General features: G+C 38.8%; 1 long non-coding RNA gene across 1 annotated transcript in view; it reads right to left on the bottom strand.

Moving 5' to 3' along the window:
- Positions 1 to 20282, bottom strand: part of LOC148410747 (uncharacterized) — a 77409-nt gene that overhangs the window by 15005 nt on the left and 42122 nt on the right. The gene's annotated exons all lie outside the window — the stretch shown is intronic.

Here is a 20282-nt window from a genome sequence, read left to right as displayed (position 1 = left end):
TATATAATTTGCCAAACTCTTCTGCATAAGTGAATAAGTTTGTGTATGTGTAAGAAATAGTTGATAGAGACGGGTAAGAATGAATTAGCTATAAAAGTTTCCAAGCAAAACATTTGTACATTTATTAGAATATTTATGAGGTCAAAACCGGGCCTGTCCAACAAACTCTCTCCTAGCACAGTGGTTCACAACTGTTTTTCAATGATGTACTTCATGTGAAATATTTTTTGCAGCCAAGAATCCCGCTCACCCTCACAAAGCATTTTTGGTATGAAAAAAAAAAGCAACTGAATTCAGCACTGTGTAGGTTCATGCGTCAAATTAATCTATGTTAACATAGAAAGAAAAGTGTCTTGTTCACCGCATTAAATCAAATCATTTGATTTGCTGATATATGGAAAAAGCCTTTTAAAATCTCATTTCCCAAACAAAATGTCTTAAAGTATCCTTATGGGTACTTTGAAGATTTTGTTCGGTAAATGACCCAAAAATCATTTGCTTGCGGATCAAATTTGCAAAAATCCCTTCCCAAACAGATCTCACCCCAGTATAAATATGGATGTAAACAATTGTCCTAAATTTATTGACTAGACGGATAATACGGTTTGAACAGGAAAAAGTGGGTGATCCATCACTTCCATGTAACATAAAAAAAAAGACAGCCACAAAATGTAATTATAAAGAACGACTTGTGTGAGGAATTGACAATGCAAATTGAAATAGATGAGGCCAGATCTGTTTAATAAGACTGAACTAATTCTGATTATATGGCACATCAGTCCAATCGAACATGCATGGCACGCCGCCAAAGAAATCAGAGATGCAATAAGGCAATTTAAAAGGACCAGATCTTTGACTGCAGCAAAATATGAGTGGATGAGATGAAAATGTTTTGAGCCAAAGAGTGCAGAACCAAAATAGAGGTGGCCCATTATCACGGTCCACAGGTACACGTCTGGCTGTCTCACCACTAATTACTGCCACCTTGTCGCTGAAAATAGCACACAGAGAAACTATGTGTGGAAAAATAAGACAATATCAGAATGTTGTTAGAACGTCTTCAGAAGAATAGTGTCCTTGATCAAAACATGACAAAAACAAAAGCCGCTAAAAGCAGTCAACACTTGCCAACATTCGGCCTTCAGTGGGTTTAAACCTCTTTACTGACTTCACTTTTTGCCATTTTAAAGATCTTAGTTTAGTCTTAGCTTAGTGCTTTAAAATCTGAACTAGCTAAAACAAATAAGTAAATCATTTTTTTTTTTTATAAAAGGAGCCTTCACTGTTAAATGGTACCCATTTCAATCCATAAAACTGACTCTTGAGTCTGTGTTTGTGTCCCTGCCTACGTGAATGTTTGTGATGATGCAGCGTACGTGCAGATTACGGTTCTCCTGTTAACCACCTGCAGTGAGGCACCCCGGTGTCAAAATCTTACGGAGAAACCGATCCTTGCCTTAATGTGACAGCAGCATCCTTTTTAAACTGTTGAGTATTGCTCTGTATGTGCATGTGTGTGCCAGAGACATATAAGCCCACGTGGCCTGGAAAGCAGACATTTTGCAGGAGAATGCGCCAAGTGTGACTTAAGCATTATGTGAGCAGCTGATGTAGGTCAGGCTGGCGTATACTGCAAACTAAGTCCCTGACAGTTATTAGATTTATGCTGAAACCGAGGGCTACCAGGGGATTATACACTAACAGCAGCAAGACCACCACCGCAAGCCTTCATTAATGCGTATCGTGCAAAAATCAAACGATGGGACGTTGGACTCGCGGGTTGTCAGAGTTGCGTCTTTAGCAAAAACCTTTACTTAGCGGTGCCTGATGATTAAAAATGAATGCAAGCATAAAATCCATCCATCCATCCATCCATTTTCTGAACCGCTTGTTGACTTTCATTTGTGAAATTTGCCAAATTTTTGACTGCACACAAATTGTTACTGGTGTTTTATTTGTTAAAAAAAAACGTATTAATGATAATAATGACATAGTAAATGGAGAAAACTACATTAAATAATGAACAAAAATGATTAAAAAATAAAAAAAATAAAAATGAAAAATTAATATAATAATAATGACAGGAAATTGATAAAACTACATTAAATAAAAGAAAAAAAATGTTAAAAAATAAAAATAAAAATGAAAACAAATTAAAAATTAAATAATAAAAAAAATCTGTTGTCATGATCCCACCCAAAAGGGACTTTAAAAAATTATTTAATTCAAACTATACACAGTCACACATTTCCATGTAATGCCTTCACTTATTGTGGCGTACACAGCTGTGATATAAAGGTCCGTGAGCGCGCGTGTCCTTGTCCTCCATGTCTTTGTTTAAACTGCAGAGGCAGCATCATATGGCCTTTGACAGTCTACACACATCCTCCCTATGCTCAACTAAAGCACTGAAGCCCTGCATGTATGAGAGACTACACCGACACACACACATAGTGTCTGCCCTCTGCAAAGTTCCCATCTGTTAATAATGACGTGCGGTCTTTCTTGTCAGGATATCGGTCACCTTTATATGTTTGATCTCATGAGTGTGTCTGCCCATCTGCCTGCTTTTATGTCCAACAATTAATTCCTCACATCCTCATTAACTTGCACAAAGGAAACCCATTCCCACACATCAAGACATGAGAGTGCCCTCTTTTGGCCTGTTACTGAGCTTCGAGCTGTGTGTAAAATGTTTTAGAGCAAACTGCTGCACACTTAAGATGAGGCATAGCACTGGACCTTATGCAGTGTTTTTGTTTACGCTGAGAAAGAAAATGGTTTGTCATGCGACATTGGGTCCAATATATCAGTGGTTTTCAACGTTATTTCAAAGATGTACCCACTCAAAAATATCCAAAGCATGTTTGGATGGGGGGGGGGGATAATCCATGTTGTGCCATCCATGTGGGATATAAACTAAACTAAATAAGTAGTGGCAGCGCTAGCTGTATATTATTGAGCAACTCAGCCCTTCAGAAAAATGCTGTAATACTGACAATATGCATCCATTTTGAACTTAACCTTAAAATAAAGGCATTCAACTTTTTGTAAAGTGGTAACTACAGCAAGTTCCAATTGATTTTCTTTACATTTGAAAAGAAAAAGGTAGTTCCTGGCACGGCATTAGAAAGCATTACATTTGACGATATTTGCAGAAACCCAGTGAAAAAAAACAAACAAAAAACCCTGAAGTGTCTTCGTGTACCCCAAGAGGCATTCATACCTGGACTGTATATGTGACACACACGCACGCACGCATACACACACCTCACTGTTTAAATAAGAAACACACCCAAAAGTAAACAGAGAAGACTACACACACATATTGCACATCTCAGTCATAAAAGTTGAAAGTGGTGATTTTAGGAAATACTTTGCACGCAGCAAAGCCAGAATAAACCGTTCAAGGGAATAAGTATATCAATAAATCTTCCATACATGGATAAACCCTTCATGCAAACTCATTCAGTAGTTGCTACAGAGCAAATGAACACAACGGCTAATCTCCAGGACGAAGATAATAGTATCGGATTAAGCCTTAGTGTGCACATTGTCTGCAAAGCCTCTGGTGTCATCAATATACTCTTTATTTTTGTCTGCTTGAGTCTGGCGTGAGAGCAGACAATAGTGAAAATCTCAAAGGATGCGTAAGTGAATCCATCTCACAAAAGGCGGATATTTCCCACGACGAGTGAATTCTAATGACGTTTTATTCTAATGATATATTCATTAGGGTCATTAGTATTCAGATTATTTAGCTCAATTGCAATCTGTGCGAGATGTAAATCCGAGTGACACCGCTCAAGGACAACATTCAAGGCTAAAGGTTTTGTTTTCCCCTTCCTTACCAAATGCAGAAGCTGCACATTTCCTCATTGCCTCTCATTAGTTCTTTTTCGAAACACTTACTTTCCACTCACGCATGCTATGCCATTTTTAAACCTGTTTTCACACAGTTCCCGCAGATGCTGCTAAGATTAGATGTGCTGTGCTAGACGAATGCTACTAAGGTTGTCTTTGTCTTAACTCACAAGATTTCTTTTCCAACTTCCCGAACGACTGCGACAACTACGCCAGTTGTATCCAAACGCTTTGAAGCGGAGGCGTTAGGGTTCTGTGCTCATTACCGATAGGATGTTGACTGCAGGTGTAAAACAAGGAAATGCGAAGGTGCAGATCACACTGGAGAGGGAAAGGTGATGCAAACAGGAGCGAAAAAATAAGACACTTCAAGGTGAGATCTTGTTCAATTGCGAATACAAATAATCCAATTAATCAAAGCATTTTTTTTTTATACACTTGAAGGTAGCTATCAAAGTCACTGCCTCACAACTCCAAAAGATATTGGATGTGCTCGCTCTCGTTAGTCTGCATCAGCTCTAAATCTATCACGGTGCAAATGAGCCCACTGAAGTTCAAGTTGCAGACTGGAAACGAGTAATGACCACAATGGATCCTACAAGGCATTCTCAAGGTTTTCTAATATGGCTGGAAAAAAACAAACAATGGAGGCCAGGCAATTTAACTCAGATGTCACTTAAGTCATTAGCACAATAAGGCACAATAAAAAACACCACCACGCTACCGCCTGTATAGTTTGTCTGCGCATAATTGATTTCCGTTATACGCGTCAGCAGAATGGCCCGCATGCTATTTGACCACAAAGAAGCTGTCAGGTCTTCTACCTTTGTGCCAAAGCATATAAATTGAAAGAGGGTATAGCTGCACGCAACTGTATTTTTGTGGCGAAATCTGTCTGTGTGTATTTCACATGGACCTTATTTTCATTATCATCAGTGAACAAATTACTTTGCACAATGCATACTTGCTTTTAATAACTCTGGCTGTATGCAATTGATTCTTTCAATCCCAGAGACATATTTTTATGATTTTTACATGTCCTGGCATTCAATCACGAGTGCTTATTTAGACATATTTCAGCGTTTCTGCTAAAAGAAACAAACAAACAAAAATTCTAAAAATGGCTGGCACTATATTAATTAATCAGTTCTTTATTGCAGACAACTCCATACATATCATATCAAACATAACAGTCACCAAAAAATACAACTTAAGATAAAACATCCAAAGATGTATTAATAAAAATAAAATATAACATTTATAATAATAAGTATTGCACCAATGCAGCCTATATCCATAATAACTTTTCACTGGGCTGACCTTTACTATGCGATTCTTTTTGTCATTAAATAGAGCTAAAAATCATCTGTGTTAGTTGTGCATCAAATGTTAGCACTTGTTTAGACATCAACGAAGAATGAAAGACAAATTTAAGCCTTGGTAAACTTGACTTCTTATAGTTGGACCACAACTGAGCAGTATACAGTGGTGTAATACAAGCTCTGAACAATCAGCATTTAACATAATCAGATCACATAGAACATTTTCTAACCAGCAAATTAGCCTGAGAATAGATTTTACAGTGCTGTCGTAAGATATCTTAATCACCCCCCCACAACCCTCAAAGAGATGAAATGCCCTAGATATTTAGTTTCTACTCATAATTCAGGACGAAGCTTCATTTCTTTATATTCAGTGCTTTTAACTGTGATTACTTGACTTTTTTTTGGAATTATGTATAATGTTAAGATTTATGCCTTAGTAAGAGCACATTCTTAGCATCTGTTGCAAAGCAGCATGGGCGAAAAGGCCATCAGCATACATAAAATGATTTATTACTGTAATACCTGTAGGACAACCTGTATTACACCCATTCGTTTGAATTGATAGGTCATCTATGTAGGAATTAAATAAAATTGAAGTATTCACTCTTACCTTACACCATTAGTAACATTAAAAGGATCTGATAAAACATGATATAATAAAACACATAAAACACGTAATTTTAAACTCATGTTAACTGAAGATGAACACAGTATATGATAGGTAAATGATAATTTATGATTTATGACCAAGACATGACTTTGCGCAACATCTAAAGTTCTACAAACTAAATAAGACATCAAATGTGCTAGATTATTTGCCTGGGGTTTAGGAAATTATATCACTTCCAAAAAATGGGCACTGGAATATGAATTTGTACATAAACAAAATTAAGAATGATAACTTCATCATCGCAGATGTCACGCTTTGCTCCGGGGCGATTTGCCGTGTTAAGTAACCAAGAGTTTCGCCTTATTTTTCCTTCCTTTCTCTCTCTCTCTCTCTCCGTGCGCACTCTCTTCTCCCTGCTTGTTATCTTGATTACCACCACAGCGTCAGAATATCGCAGAAACTGCCCGGAAAACTGCTGCTGTCATGTTCTAAATTAGTTGGGGAGGTTTGTGCCTACTAGCAAAGGAATGAAGCTAGATGAATAAAACGGATCTGTCAGCAAAGCAAAGGAATGAACCGCTGTTTGCGCAGTCAAGTTGCATTTGCAAGTTTTAGCCTGGCCAAGCGAAATATGTTGAAATATTAAAAGGAACAAATAACAACAATATGTTGGTGTGATAAGACTGTTCTGACTTTTTGTCAGCGGAACTCATCTTAAGACGTAGATTTAAAGAATCCTTGTAAAATTAACTACATCATTGACAACTATACAAGTTAAAAAAACATTTTAACTGCTCTGGAAGTGAATTCGATTTGTTGTTTTTCATGTTCAACCGAACAATCTTTTACTTTCCTTTGTCTTCTCTTGAAATAGTCCACTCAAGCAATATGCGGCTGAATGGGAACAACGATTTCTTTTGTGCTATAATTAAGCTTTGATTTAAACTGGAAGAGACAGAAGTTAATTGGGACACACAAGCTTATCAGAGCACAGATTAACTCCGGTGAACCTGATCTTTCCTCACCTCCATTTCTCATGCTGAAACAACGCACAGTTGAGAACTGCCTACTAATATAGAAAGGGTGAGGACTCCACATGAATTTATAAAAAACACCAACGCAAAATTATCCTCTACAGAATAATTATATCTGATGTATCATACATTTGCCCGTCTGACCCCGCGGACCGCTATCAGAGCTAATTAGCGTTTACATGCGTTACTCTTTAATTTCCCCCTTCAAAATGTGTGGAATACATGCGAACAATAACAACATTGCTTTATGCTGATTAAACGACTTTTATTGCTGGTCCTTGACTAACATAAAGAGACAAATATGGAACATTACACAGTACGCAGTTAAGCTGTCAAGGGGGATAATATTTTTTCAGGAAATCACAAAAACAGCATTCTAAGATTCCAAACATGACATTATTGTAGTTGTTCTACTCTGTATTGGGTCTTATATATTTAAACACCAAAATCAACACACCGCCATGAATTTAACTAGCTAAAACTAACTACGCCAATGATGCTTAGCAAGTCCGCAGTTGTGCGGATCTCCCAACAGGAAAAAAAAGGGTATCACTCTGACATCTTACATGTTCCTGAGTTCTTTTATAAAAGTCTAAAGCCACGCATGATGTGTTTTGAAAATGATCAAGGGATTTTAATTTGGACGCAAATTTAACTTTGTAGTAGATTTGCCTTTAAATTGTACTTATGCTATTCTAAACAATTTAAAACTGTGTAAAAATAATAAACAGGAGGAAGTACCGATACCAGGGCATTTTTGATAGAATTTAAAGTTAGTTTTTGGGGGGATATTGACAATTATTTTGTTGAGGTTTGTAACACTTGGAGCCACCAATGTGTCTGCAATAGAAATTTATTGTCAAGCTACTTGAAGATCAATTGAGTGAAATGCAGGGATAGTGAATAAACCAATCATTATGATTTATCCCTGAAAGTGGAGGAAATTCAATGGTTTGATATATCCAGAGCGCACAATCTCTTTTTAAACAAATAATCTGCATCTACCACACAAGCACATACACCAACTCTTCACAGTATTAGTTCACTGAAAAAATGTCTCATTGGCTCACTCTGCCATCATTATGACCACATTATGATCATTATTCTGACACTGACCTTATCAGAGTGTGATTTGTCGCTTGCTCTACGGCAGCCTCATTATCATATTACACTTTCACATAAGGGCAGACTTTTTTGTATGGTGACTGGAAGACATATACATACAGTACACGGTTAAATGCATATTTGAAAAGCATGTTTGCGCACTATCATATCCTCCATGCGCAGATTCATTCATATTTAAGATTTCCATCAATTTTTCATCAAAACATTTTCTCTTGACAAACACGCTGCAGTGCTGGACAATGCTGAGGGACAGAGGACTTTGTGTCACCTTTTGGAACATAACCATCAAAATTATTCCCTAGCAAGGAATGGAGACAAAATCATCATCCAGATTCTGTGTTTTATGAGGAACATGTTAATTTTTTCTTTCTTTTTATTGAGAAGGTATTTTTGGGGTCTTTCTAGCTTAAATCGACAACATATAATTTCATTTTTGAAATGAACTATTGGAATATATTTCAAATTCATTTCCACTTTATTTCTTTAATTTCCGCTTCTATTTTTATGCATTGCATGCATCTGCATGTCAAAGCGTCAGATAGCTTTTATGACACAACACATCAACTCAGCATGTATTCAGAAACATTTTTGCATGTGGAATTGAACTCATCTTAAGTGCACGGGCCATTTTGAGGAATTTCTGTCATTTCCTTTTCGACGTTTGAGAATCAACAGCATCTATAGTCGATAGTTGTCAATAGCGCCAATGCTTGGTAAGCAACATGTGAAAGTTGTGCAAAAAGTTGTGCAGCTGTGATATTAGCATTGATTAGGTATGCTCGTAATCAATGACTGGGCGGTGTCCCTGTGAGGTTGAGCACCATAGATGACTCTACACAGTGAGCAAGACAAATCAATGGTAAACCCCAGCTGATGCTAAAATAACATGGCGGAAGTCCACGTTGAATTTGACTAAGGGCTACACACATGTTTTGTTGTCGCTAATGGGCATTCATGGTCTGTCAGTGTTTTTTCTGAGCGGGGGGCAAACAAATTATGAAAACTCAGAAAAACATGACAAACGGAAGCAATAAAAAAATAAGTGCAAGAACAGTGACATTAAACCAGCTGCACAAAAAAAAATGCAAACAAATCAGGAGCATAATATGGTAAAGTATGAAAGTGAAGTCTATTTACAATAAGGTACAAAATTTTAGCAAGAAACATGAAGTAGGCATATGATTTGATTTAGCAAGCCACATTAGATGATGTGGCAGAATGAATCCGGCCCTCGGGCCACGAATTTGACACCTGCGCTCCCGATTGTTGTCGTCCACAACTGGAGACACGATGATGCTCGGAGTGAGAGTCTCCATCATATACCGTGTTAATGAAGGGAAAAGTGGGAGGTAACTTTTTGCCTCGTGGTCGTAATTGGTCATAAACGGCGCAAGCGGTTGGATGAAAAGGAAGGCAAAATTGATATGAGATTCAAGAAGCATTTGATTGCCAATTAATAGGCTATAACGTAGGTTGCAACCAAGTGTAAAGTCTTATGGGACCTTATGGCAGTGCCCTCAGTACGTTAATTAATTCACATCCTGCCGCTAATGAATTCCCTTTCACTAATTAAACGAAATGCACCTTCATCCCTCGCCTTCTGCTTTTCTATCTTTGGGTTTCGGCCTCCCTTGATTCAACAGCTCGACCCAGTGGCTTCACGGCTCGCTGCCGCTGATGCTATTATTGTGTTGTGTGATACGCCCCCAGCTAAATGACGAGCATCTTGCTGTTTGTACCTTTTAAATGGAGGATTGTTAACAGGACGTCAAATACAATCACAGTCAAGAAGCCAGCGCTGCCGATAAATTTCAACCTGATCGCTGCAGCTCTTATAAATGTACTAGCGGATAACACCAATAGTCTTTGATTGTTCCTATTCTTTCAATCGGGCTCACAGAAAGGGTGAAATAAAGCCGTTTTACCATGATGTGCTGTGGGATACTTCTGAAGAACTGCACTGCAATTGAATTGTCATGCAAATGTATCATTTATTTAGCTAAGCCCCCGCCTCCAACATTTATCAGTCTGAAATGAACTCATGTGAAATCACACATGAACAAGCATCCTAGGCGATCATTGCGCTCACTTTTATCATATCACTTTATTTTACTTCATTTTACAAGAATTTCGTCTATATAATGATACATACGCCTGCTATTTAAACAACTATTACTCGTGCTGCTTTAGGCTTTTAACACATGCAGTCATTAATCCATCTCTGTCATGTCCATTTCCTCAACAGCTTTCCTGAAGCGTTTTTAACGGGGTCCTTTGGAAATGAATTTGTCATACGAGCAACGCAACACACTTCGGTAATACCTCAAGTCTTTAATTTCACAATAACAGGTTGAAGTGCTGATTAAAAACAGCAGGAGTCGGACTAAATGAGTTGAAGGCCCGCACTGAAATAATATCAACCACAACAACAAAAATATTGCCTTGCTAGAAGAAAATAGAAATGTACAACAGAGAGCCAGTGTTACAAGAAAAACTTTAGATTTTTATCGAGAAAATACTTGAATGGGTGAAAACATCCCAGCAGTAAAAATGCTGAAATTTTATTGAATCCAATGCCTCAGATTGAGTACGTACTTACGCTTTGCTGCGCTTCTTGCTCTTCTGTACTACATCCCTTCCATCGTCATCAATAACAGCCGTTAGACCAGAGATAATAGCGTTAAAAGATAACTCTATACTTCTCCACGGCTATAACATGATCGTAATGGAATCTGCAAAGCTAATGAATGTCATACCATATTGATTACATCCGAGATAAACCTTTGGTGGGTCTGCAAAATGTCGGGTCCTCTTACAAGAGAACGTGAATGCGTGGGATTCGAAATGGTCTTTCTAGTTATGACAAAAATGTTCCAGGAGTTATTAATGGTTAACTAGCGGCTGATTCTAACCAAGGATGCTTGTAGGATTTAAAAAAAGGACCCGCAGCAATAAAAATGGGCTGACATGCAAGTGCCAATTACTTCTCAATGATAAACGGCATGTTCATAAGTGCTGTAACTTCATCTGCTGAAGTAGAAAAACATAATTCACAACATTCAACTTTCAAAGTTTTTATTCCCATATAAATTTATTTGAAGCTTAAAAATGGATAAACTTTTAACTTGACTTTTGTGAAGGAGATAATGCCTCATCAACATCAGTGCAAAATACACGTTTAGAATATGAAGGTGGAGTTTTATTTGGTCTGCAGTACTTTCAAGGAGACTTCATGCGAAGTTTAGAGCTGCGGCAAGAAAAAAAAAAATGCTTGTTGTCAACATCAGGGATTTTTGAGGTACCACAAAAATCACTTGTGGTGCCAGTAAATCCCTAATGCACCTAACTGGCCACAACCCAGGGTTTATCTTTGAGAGTATTTGGGGTGAATGGCCCTTTATGGCCTAACTGAATTTGCTGGGCTGGAAGTAGAATTGTATAGCCCTCACGGCACTTTCATAAGCGCTAATGGCAATAGGGTCTAGTATCATTTCAGTGCCGTATTAAAACAGACGTGCTCCAGAATCTGCAGCTCACTAGTTAATTGTTGATGCAGCCATTTATGAATGCATGAGTGAAAGCTGGCATCAACATGCAATGTGCAAGCACTTGACCTTGCCCGCAATTCAGAATGTAAAAAAAAAAAAAGGTCACTATAGTCACAAAGAAAGACGATTAATTCTCCAAGTTATAGTGCAAAGAGTTGGACTGTTTGTAATATAAAAATGTACATGTACATTTAATATAAGAATTTCAATTGCTGAGTATTTGATACAAAATTTCAGCTCACTGAGCATCTACATGTACGTTTTTGACATTTGGACATACAAAACTGTTTTTTGAAATTGATCATGTGGTCTTTGTAAGCTGAGCCATGATTGGTTGTGACCTGAGCCTTGAGCTTCCGGGATGTCTTCGGAATGTGTACTTTAGTGCTGAAGTCATATTTCCAAAAACAGCAAAAATTTAAACTAGTGAAGGTTGAGCGATTAACTTTCCGTTTAAAGGTTTATAATTACCATAACAACAAAGTGAATTTACAATAGCCAAATCATCTTATTTTGCATTATATATTAACATTCATGATTGAAAGTGAGGGAAAAGCCAAAAAAAAATACTTCAAAAAGTGTGTTTCAATAAGTGATTTTTCGTTTAAAAAAATGTGGAAATATGTACACAATGCGTTGACAAAATAACAAAAGAAAATAATAGCTGTGTAGAACGTCAAAGTGTAGAAGACGCTACCGAGGCAGAACCTAACATTTGCCATTTTCTACCATCTTTCAAACGCTGAGAATTTTTAGGAGATTCCTTTTGTTTTTATGACTTCAACAGTGGTTAGGATATCCTGTTGATTATGTGTGTTCAATAAGCTTTTTATATTTGTAACTGTTTCACTCTTTTCTTGCAAGTTCTTGCAATTTTACTAGCAAAATAGAAGATTCAGTAACATTTACATTGCTATAAGCTTCCTTGACTTGAATGCCTTTCAGCACCAAATCAGAGGAAGCTTCGACTTTGATGCCATCATATCAGATAAAACACCCTTGCTAAGGCAAAAAAAAAAAAAAAAAAAAAAAAATATATATATATATATATATATATATATATATATATATATATGTGGGATTCATTGAGGTCTTGGACCTTTCCAGGATCAACAGATTCTCCTCGGCAAGCAGGTAATCTCCTGCCCCACTTCAAATGTGTTCCTCTAAGTGCAAGAAGTTGATAAATATAGAAGTGGATAAATAGCTGCGGGGAGACGCGCTTTGAAACGCAGTGTGACGTCACCGGCGAATAATGACTCACCCACCGGTTTTAGAACTTTGCAGATGAAAATTTCAGGTGGAAACTAGGCTAATCCATTGAAATCCATTAATTCAAATTCTAACATCGTTGCAAGCAAGCGAATGTGCTGATCATCTGAAGCAAGTAACCCGAAAATATGACTTGCCACATGTGTGTGAGTATGGGCATGCTGCCGTTGCTTTGTACAGGATTTGACAAATCGGCTTTGTGTCAAAAAGTTGAGCGGATAGAGAGCAAGAGGTGCCGAGAGCATGTCGGAGCGGGCCTCCGCATCAACGCGGCTCGTTTTCTCCACATTTCAATCTCAGTGTGCGAAGGACCCAGCCATTCCTTTTGGCTCTTCATCACTTCCTTTGTTCTACCGTTTCACTCAAAGCACCTTTTCCTCCTTCACCTTTAGATGACCTTCTTGTCTATCTGCTCTCGCCAGCATCTCTCTGTTCTGCACTCGGCCTGTTTTCCTTGGCTCAAGTGAGGACAGGAGCCATCTCGGACCGGCTGATTGAGTTACTGCGGTTGCGCCAGCTCGCTGTCACACACACACACACACACAAAAACACACAGAGGCACAGAGCATACACACCATGAAGGCTTAGCGAGGGAGGGGAGGTCGGGGGCTGACAGCGCACGAGGATGAAACAGAGCCAGACAGCTAATAACGACATAGAGCTCCCAACTAGTAGCGGGAGGATTATCCTCGATTGGCGTCTAATGGAAAGCATGACTAGTTGGACTTGTTAAGATACTCGGTACTGAATTTCCAAAGCACGGTGAGAATGACTAAATGAGAGAATCAGATTCAACAGATGTTCTCATATCTCTGCATTTTTCTGAATAGCGTGCCATATTAGGTTTTAAAGTACCTCCGGAATATGTAAGATATCTTAGTCAGAAAGTGTTATGCTCTGAGATGAGGTGAGGTTAAAATTGCACAAACTGGTAAAACAGTCAACCATCTTTTTTCTGAAAACCATTTTTCACAATGCTAATGCGGAGGAAAGAATACAGCCACGGAAGATTTAGCATAAGTATGCTGACAAGCTATTAAAAAATATTTTGTCATCAAAAAAGATGTACACTAACCGAAACCGTCTCATATCATCCATGTGTATTACCCTTGATGTTTGTTTTGTTCTCATCTAAAGTCACTATCGCACTGAGAGGCGAACCTTGGCAAGTGTGGGCCAACGTAGCGTCTCTTTTGATCTTGTCGTGGTTCGTTCTGGATAACGAACGTTTGCCTGTGCTGGAAATGTTGAACAAAATATAATAAATGTAGTATAAAATAACAGCCTCAAAGCACGTTGGAATTTTGCAGGTGTCGCCTTCTAAACATTTGAAAGTGCGGGGCTCAAGCATATTAATGAGCAACTTTGACAATTTGCAACAAACCCTTTAGAGTAAAAGAATGAATCATTGATTGTTATTTGCTCCTATTAGGTATCTGTTGGCCTGCCAAACTGGTGCCACCTTTTTCAATGCTATGGACGAAAATTCTCGTCTCTTAAAATAGTAATAAAAATAATTACTTGAAAGAAACTTTTTAATGGAGGGTAGCTGACACCCTTGACTAGTGTGTATCTAGTGATAGTGTAGTGATAACTGTGACCATTGGATGGCAGTGTTGCTATACATACGACACATACATTACATACTTGTAATGTAAGGAATGGAAATCAGTCTTTCTTATGATTCCACCCATGTTTACATAGACATAGCACACAATATTCTGTCGGCCTTGAAAGATGAGTGAAAATGCTGAATGTACTGGCCCTCTATAGGCTGCTTTTTCCGATAATGCTTGGCGCTAAAACAGTTAAAAGGAACAACTGCGAAAATATCAAAATAGTGATTATGATTGATTTGCTCATAATGGAAATCATACAAGGAGGCGTTTTGAACAATGCCTGTAATTTTAATAAGCTACTCAAATTGAAATATGGCAAGGACAGGAAACTGAACTCTTTGGTGTATTGTCCAAGTAAAAACAAGTTGTGGATTAAACTCAGAATAATACAATAAAATTTCACAAGTAAGGACCCCCTATCTGGTGGAATTTCCAATCTAAAACCCATGTGTGCGGCAGACATGGCATTCCACTAAACTGCAGCTTTTCTGACAATTGCAGCTACATTTTTTTTATAAAAACAAGTTGCACAACAGTCCATAAAAACAGGTACCAAGTAGTCCCCGTTCAACAAAACATTCCTGGCGAGAATCGTAGGAAAATGCAACAAGGATCAAAGTGAAAGTCTGAAGGGTTTATTATTGGATTGTGACTGACCCCCCCATTAAATGTTAAGTCTCCGCTGACAAGGACAAAGTCATTGTTATAATGTAAGAGTAAAAAAAAAAAAAAGGACTCAGACACATGTGCAGATGTCATCCAACCTTTATGCCACTTTGAAGTATTCCCATTTCTTTCTCGGCTGCGTTTTCCTTCATTCTTTTGATGTACGTTCGTCTGCATCACTTGCCCGCGATGAGACTTTCCCCTTGTACCAAATGTCCTCTTGTGGCCTTATGTGAGATCCCCGACTCCATCCTCTCCTCCCCGTACTCGTCTTTACCATGAACTAATCTACTGTGAGTGACAGTCAGAGAGTACAGGAATGATGAGCAACTAAGCGAGCAAAAGGGAGTGACACGGAGCAAGGAAATGCTTGGGCTCCCTCGAGTGAAAACAGAGCGGGGGTGACAGGCGTGTCGCGGGGTGGTGTGGCAAACACTCAAATTTAGCCGACATTTATATGAGCGGATGGGGAAATGAGTTGAGAAATTGGGGGACTGGGCAAAGAATCAAGTCAAGGTATAAAGAGGAGAAGGGCTTTGAAGAGGAAGCAGAGATGATGAGAAAGTTTGGCTTCCAGGGAAATATTGGAGTTAGTGAGTGATGTGGTGTGACTGATGTGCACCTGGAAGCACCTACGCTGAAGTTGAGAATTCCTGGACAAACATGTCCGCTACTGCAGCAAAAAAAAAAAATACAACTTTGATGAAAGGAGGTCAATCGATTTGGTCGTTTTATAGTGTTAACTATATTATTATAAAGTGTATAGTGTTAACCATACAGTGGTATTACTTTTTGATAAAATTCCCCTTTGACTGCCACACAGCAACGCAAGGTGGGAGGATGACACGTTGAAGAGGCGAGATTGGCAACTTCCCACCGAGCACCGCATCTCTACTGCAAACTGGATTTTGGGTTGTTTCTGGTCCCTTTGTCTTAGACTTGATTTAGTCCGGAAAAAGTTGTTGAAAACTGGGTTGTGTTGGTTAAATGCATGGTTACGGTCCAAATTTAACCAAGAAATATATTCTGAAATCTAGATTGTGTTTTGGGAGCTTTGACAGCGGATGCTGTCGTGTACCTTACACTGAAAAGATGTCTCGAAAGAATTCCCGACATGACCTCTTTTCATCTTTGAAGGCCTTTGAGACTTTCGTGATTCAGGGCTATACAAATAAAAATTGATTGATTGACTAATTGTTCCATAAACTGACTCCCTGAACACACATTTGCTTGACCGGCAGTTAAGCCGCACTCTGTGTATAAGCCGCAGGGCTCAAATCATGATGAAAAAGTCGCGGCTTATAGTCCAAAAAATACGGTAGTTTTTAATTGAGGTATGTACAGGCCACCCAAAATGATGCGGCGGGCCGGATCATGCCTCCAAGGTTTAAATTTCACACACCCAGTGTTTCATGCTTCTAATTGGCTAGTTGTCCCTTTCAAAAGATCTGCAATAAGACCTCTGGTTATATAAAGGTTGAATTCAAGTAAAAATTATGATTGGAACAGCAGAATTTTTGATACGACTCTCGTATTGAATCTCATTAGCTTGCGCAGTATATCTAATGAAGTGCTTGGTGTGCGTATACATGGAAATCAATCTGAGCAGTAAATTACCTTGCAGGGGTGAGTGAATGAAAAGGAAAGGACAGCAAGAGGGATTTGGAATGTAGCGTGTGTTGCACCACAGGCATGCAGACACATATTCCGTTGGGTCTCGCTACTGTTCATCCCTCCTCCCCCCGGGACGGTCTTTCCATCCATCCGCCTCTTCACCCACTTCATCCCTCCTTCCTCCCCATTAGGCTCTCCTTCAGCACCTTTCACCCTCAACCGTTCCCGTTATAAAACTCGCACGCATTGTCCTGTACAGATGATGGAGTATTTGATAGCGGGCCAATCCTCTATCAGCAAATTTGATCCTAAAGGAATGACATGCCTCAAATTTTAACAGAGGGCACTTTAATGTCATGCTCAAATTGGCTGCATGGCGGAAACGGATTAGCTGATTTGCGGCGCATCGCACAGTGTGGCGTCATGAGTGTTCGCATTTGCATTTGTGTGAAGCTGCACATTTGTAACGTGCTTATTTTAAGACATGACTCCAGACTCACGTTGCGAGAAGATTTGAAAGCAGTTTAGGCTGAGAAGCCTGGAATTAAAGCGCGCCCAGCAAGCACAAACAAACTGGGAGTACTTGGGAGAGCAGCACAAATGCATTCGTGTCAGAGGGTTAAAAAGATAAGCACAGTGTATCTTCACAAGTTGAACACCGCAAATGATTTTTCACTGGCCTTTGTCAGCTGGGGGACACTTATGGTGAATTAGTGATAATCGTATAAACAGTTGTTCTCAAATGGGGGTAGGGCTATCCCTGGGGGAACTCTAGGGGCATGCGAGATTTTAAATAAAACAAACAAACATGCAAAAATGCTTTGAAAATAATTAGTAAATTTATTAAAATTCTCAGGAAAATATAGGTTCCTAAAACACATTGTATGTCCAGTAAGTTATTCAATTTCATTACTTTAAATTTATTTTAATTATTTATTTTTGTGAACAGATCTTGTCTATGATCCCCAAAAAGGACGTTTTAAGTTAAATGTTTTTGTCTGTGGAAAAATATTTATTTTCATTTATTTATTTTTGAGGACACTTTATATTGATATTTTTGTGGATAAATGTTAATACATAAGTTATTTCATTTTGATAACAGATCTCTTCTATGATCCAAAAGGGAACACTTTATGTTGATTATTTTTTGTGGACCAATACTGTATAAATGAAGTTTAAAAGGTTCTATATTATAATAAATCAGACATTGATGGCAAATTTTTAACCAAAAATTGCTTTGTTCTGATTAAGGGGTACTTGGCTGAAAACATATTTCACAGGGGGTGCATCCCTGAAAAAAGGTTGAAAATCACTTTTATAAAAGACAACTCAAAAACAATTTTGCAATGGATTCAAATCAATTACTAATTCTGATATGTATTTAAGTGCAGAGTCGTCTTATTTTTATTCACCATCACTCATATAAATGACCTATTTTAACATGTCAAACCAATGCAAAGGAATATGTATACAAAAAAATAATCAATCAACTAACAAATATTTCCTTTGATCAGTGCAGCCTTTATTTTTTACTTCGGAAAGAGTATCCTGCCTATTATATGGTTTCCGTAAAGGAACGAGGGTCGTGGAATGCCTTTTGTTTCGACAAGAATCTTTTAAGCATTCATTACTAAAACAGTATTTTAATTCATATTCTTCTTACAGTCAAGGTCATAGCAATATACTCGTTTTGAGGAAATCTGGTGGATTCCTTTATTTAAATGTCATCCGCCTTTTCATCTTTTCCCATCTTCCTCCCTTCGAGAACGTCCAGGGAAATACACTATATGCTGACTATTTGTCTCTCTTTCTCTATAGGCCACATATGTCACGTTCCCTTGAGAGACCTTTTCTCTTTTTTTCCACAACCTGCCCTCACGCCCTCCCCATATATCACTCGCCACATCCTTCCCACTCTCCCTCTGTCACTTCCTATTCCCATGTTTCTAATCCCTCCTCCCTCCCTGGCGATAATTCCTCACTTCTTTACCTCTTCCGCCTTCTCTCGCACTCCCTTTGGCAGGCGCGCTGCCATCCTCCTCAGCCTGCCTTCTTCCCCCCCCCCGCCTTCCATCCTTGTAATCTCGCTCCCTAAATCATTCCCGATAGACTGCAGCAAAACACGTGCGCCACACATATGGAGGGATGGGTGTGCTAAGGTATTATAGAACAGTAATTAAGCACACGCAAACGTGCATATCAAGCGTGCATCACGCATGCATGTGCCAGTGTTTTGTGAAAGTGGCACAAGTTAAGATAATACAATGATTAAGCCTTCATAGTTGTTCAGAGATGATGATGATGTTGTGGTAAGCAAGGAGCCGAAGAGAAATGTGCACATTGACACTGTTGAAACACATCAGGGGCGCCACCGAGGGGTGGCCATGGCAACCCCTATAAATTTTCCAGCCACCCAATTGGCCGCCCGATGGCTGGTGTAGATTTTAGTACTTTTCCCCAGTAGTTGTTTTGTTCACATTAAACGTAAGTATTCTGGCACTTTAGGAGAATTATATTGTTGATTTTGTGTTTCTATTGTTACAGAGGGGGAGCAAGCTCAAAGACTGGTTAGCGCATTCGCCACACAGCACAGAGGTCATAGATTAGCTTGTGATTTGAATTACCTTCATAAAGTTTTCCTCCTTCGCTTCCCGTAGCGAAAAAAACAAAAAACAAAACATGATGGCAACCATCTGAGCGGCGCTCCCCATGTAATCTAAATAGTGATTACAATACCTACGATTATGTATATAAAAAAAAATGTAGATTTGAAAGAACACATTTATACATTATTGAAATTTGTAGTGGGTTTTAAAATGAATAAATGCCGAAATATTACACATTGTCCCTCTGAGTCTTTCTGATACATTTCTACTGGCCATTTTAGTACAACGGTATAATGATGTCCTGAAATTATGGCTAGTTTAGCTGTACCACCCCAAGATTTTAAGTGCACCCTGGGCCACTCATTCATATTTCTGAAGGCGCCTCGGAAAAGGGAGGGGACATTAGAGTAAAAAGAAGGAATGAGAGCAAACGAGGACAAGGTATTTTGATAGCCCAAAAAATGTGGGGCAATCTTGAGGCAAATGTAGTAGTGATACATAGCAGGAAGCAGAGGAGGAGAGTCAGCAAGAAAGACCTTGCGCTCATTTGCTAGCAAAAGTATGCGCGTGTGTGTAAGAGAGAGAGAGAGAAAGAGAGAAAGCAAGTGGGTGAGGGAGGATTTGAGCGGGAGAGGGAGGAGTGAACGGAAGAGGGAGGGGTGTTTGAGATATTGTCATCCAGTCCTGTCAGAGAACAGAAGAGAACGGCAGCGGATGTATCGGCAAGTTACGGGATACGGACGGGACGCAGCGGCGAGACGGGAACGACGCGGGGTTAAAAAAAGGAATATACATCGACGCAGATCTGCAAAGGGAAACGGAGTGACAGAAAAAGAGAAATCATTTTGTTGCTTCCGGGCTTTCATGTCTCTTCCCACTTTTGTTTGGAGCATTCCACAGTGAAAACACATACATATGATATATATATAAAATTCCTATACATATATATCAAATTATGCCTGTTTTCAAAGAAGCTGCAACTGGACAAGGAGAAAATTG

This window comes from Hippichthys cyanospilos, chromosome 16 (assembly GCF_059441005.1).
Source record: "Hippichthys cyanospilos isolate Australia breed blue-spotted pipefish chromosome 16, RoL_Hcya_1.0, whole genome shotgun sequence".
Taxonomy (NCBI): Eukaryota; Metazoa; Chordata; class Actinopteri; order Syngnathiformes; family Syngnathidae; genus Hippichthys; species Hippichthys cyanospilos.
Note: the sequence above shows the minus strand (reverse complement) of the source record. Positions and strands in the feature narration are given on the sequence as shown.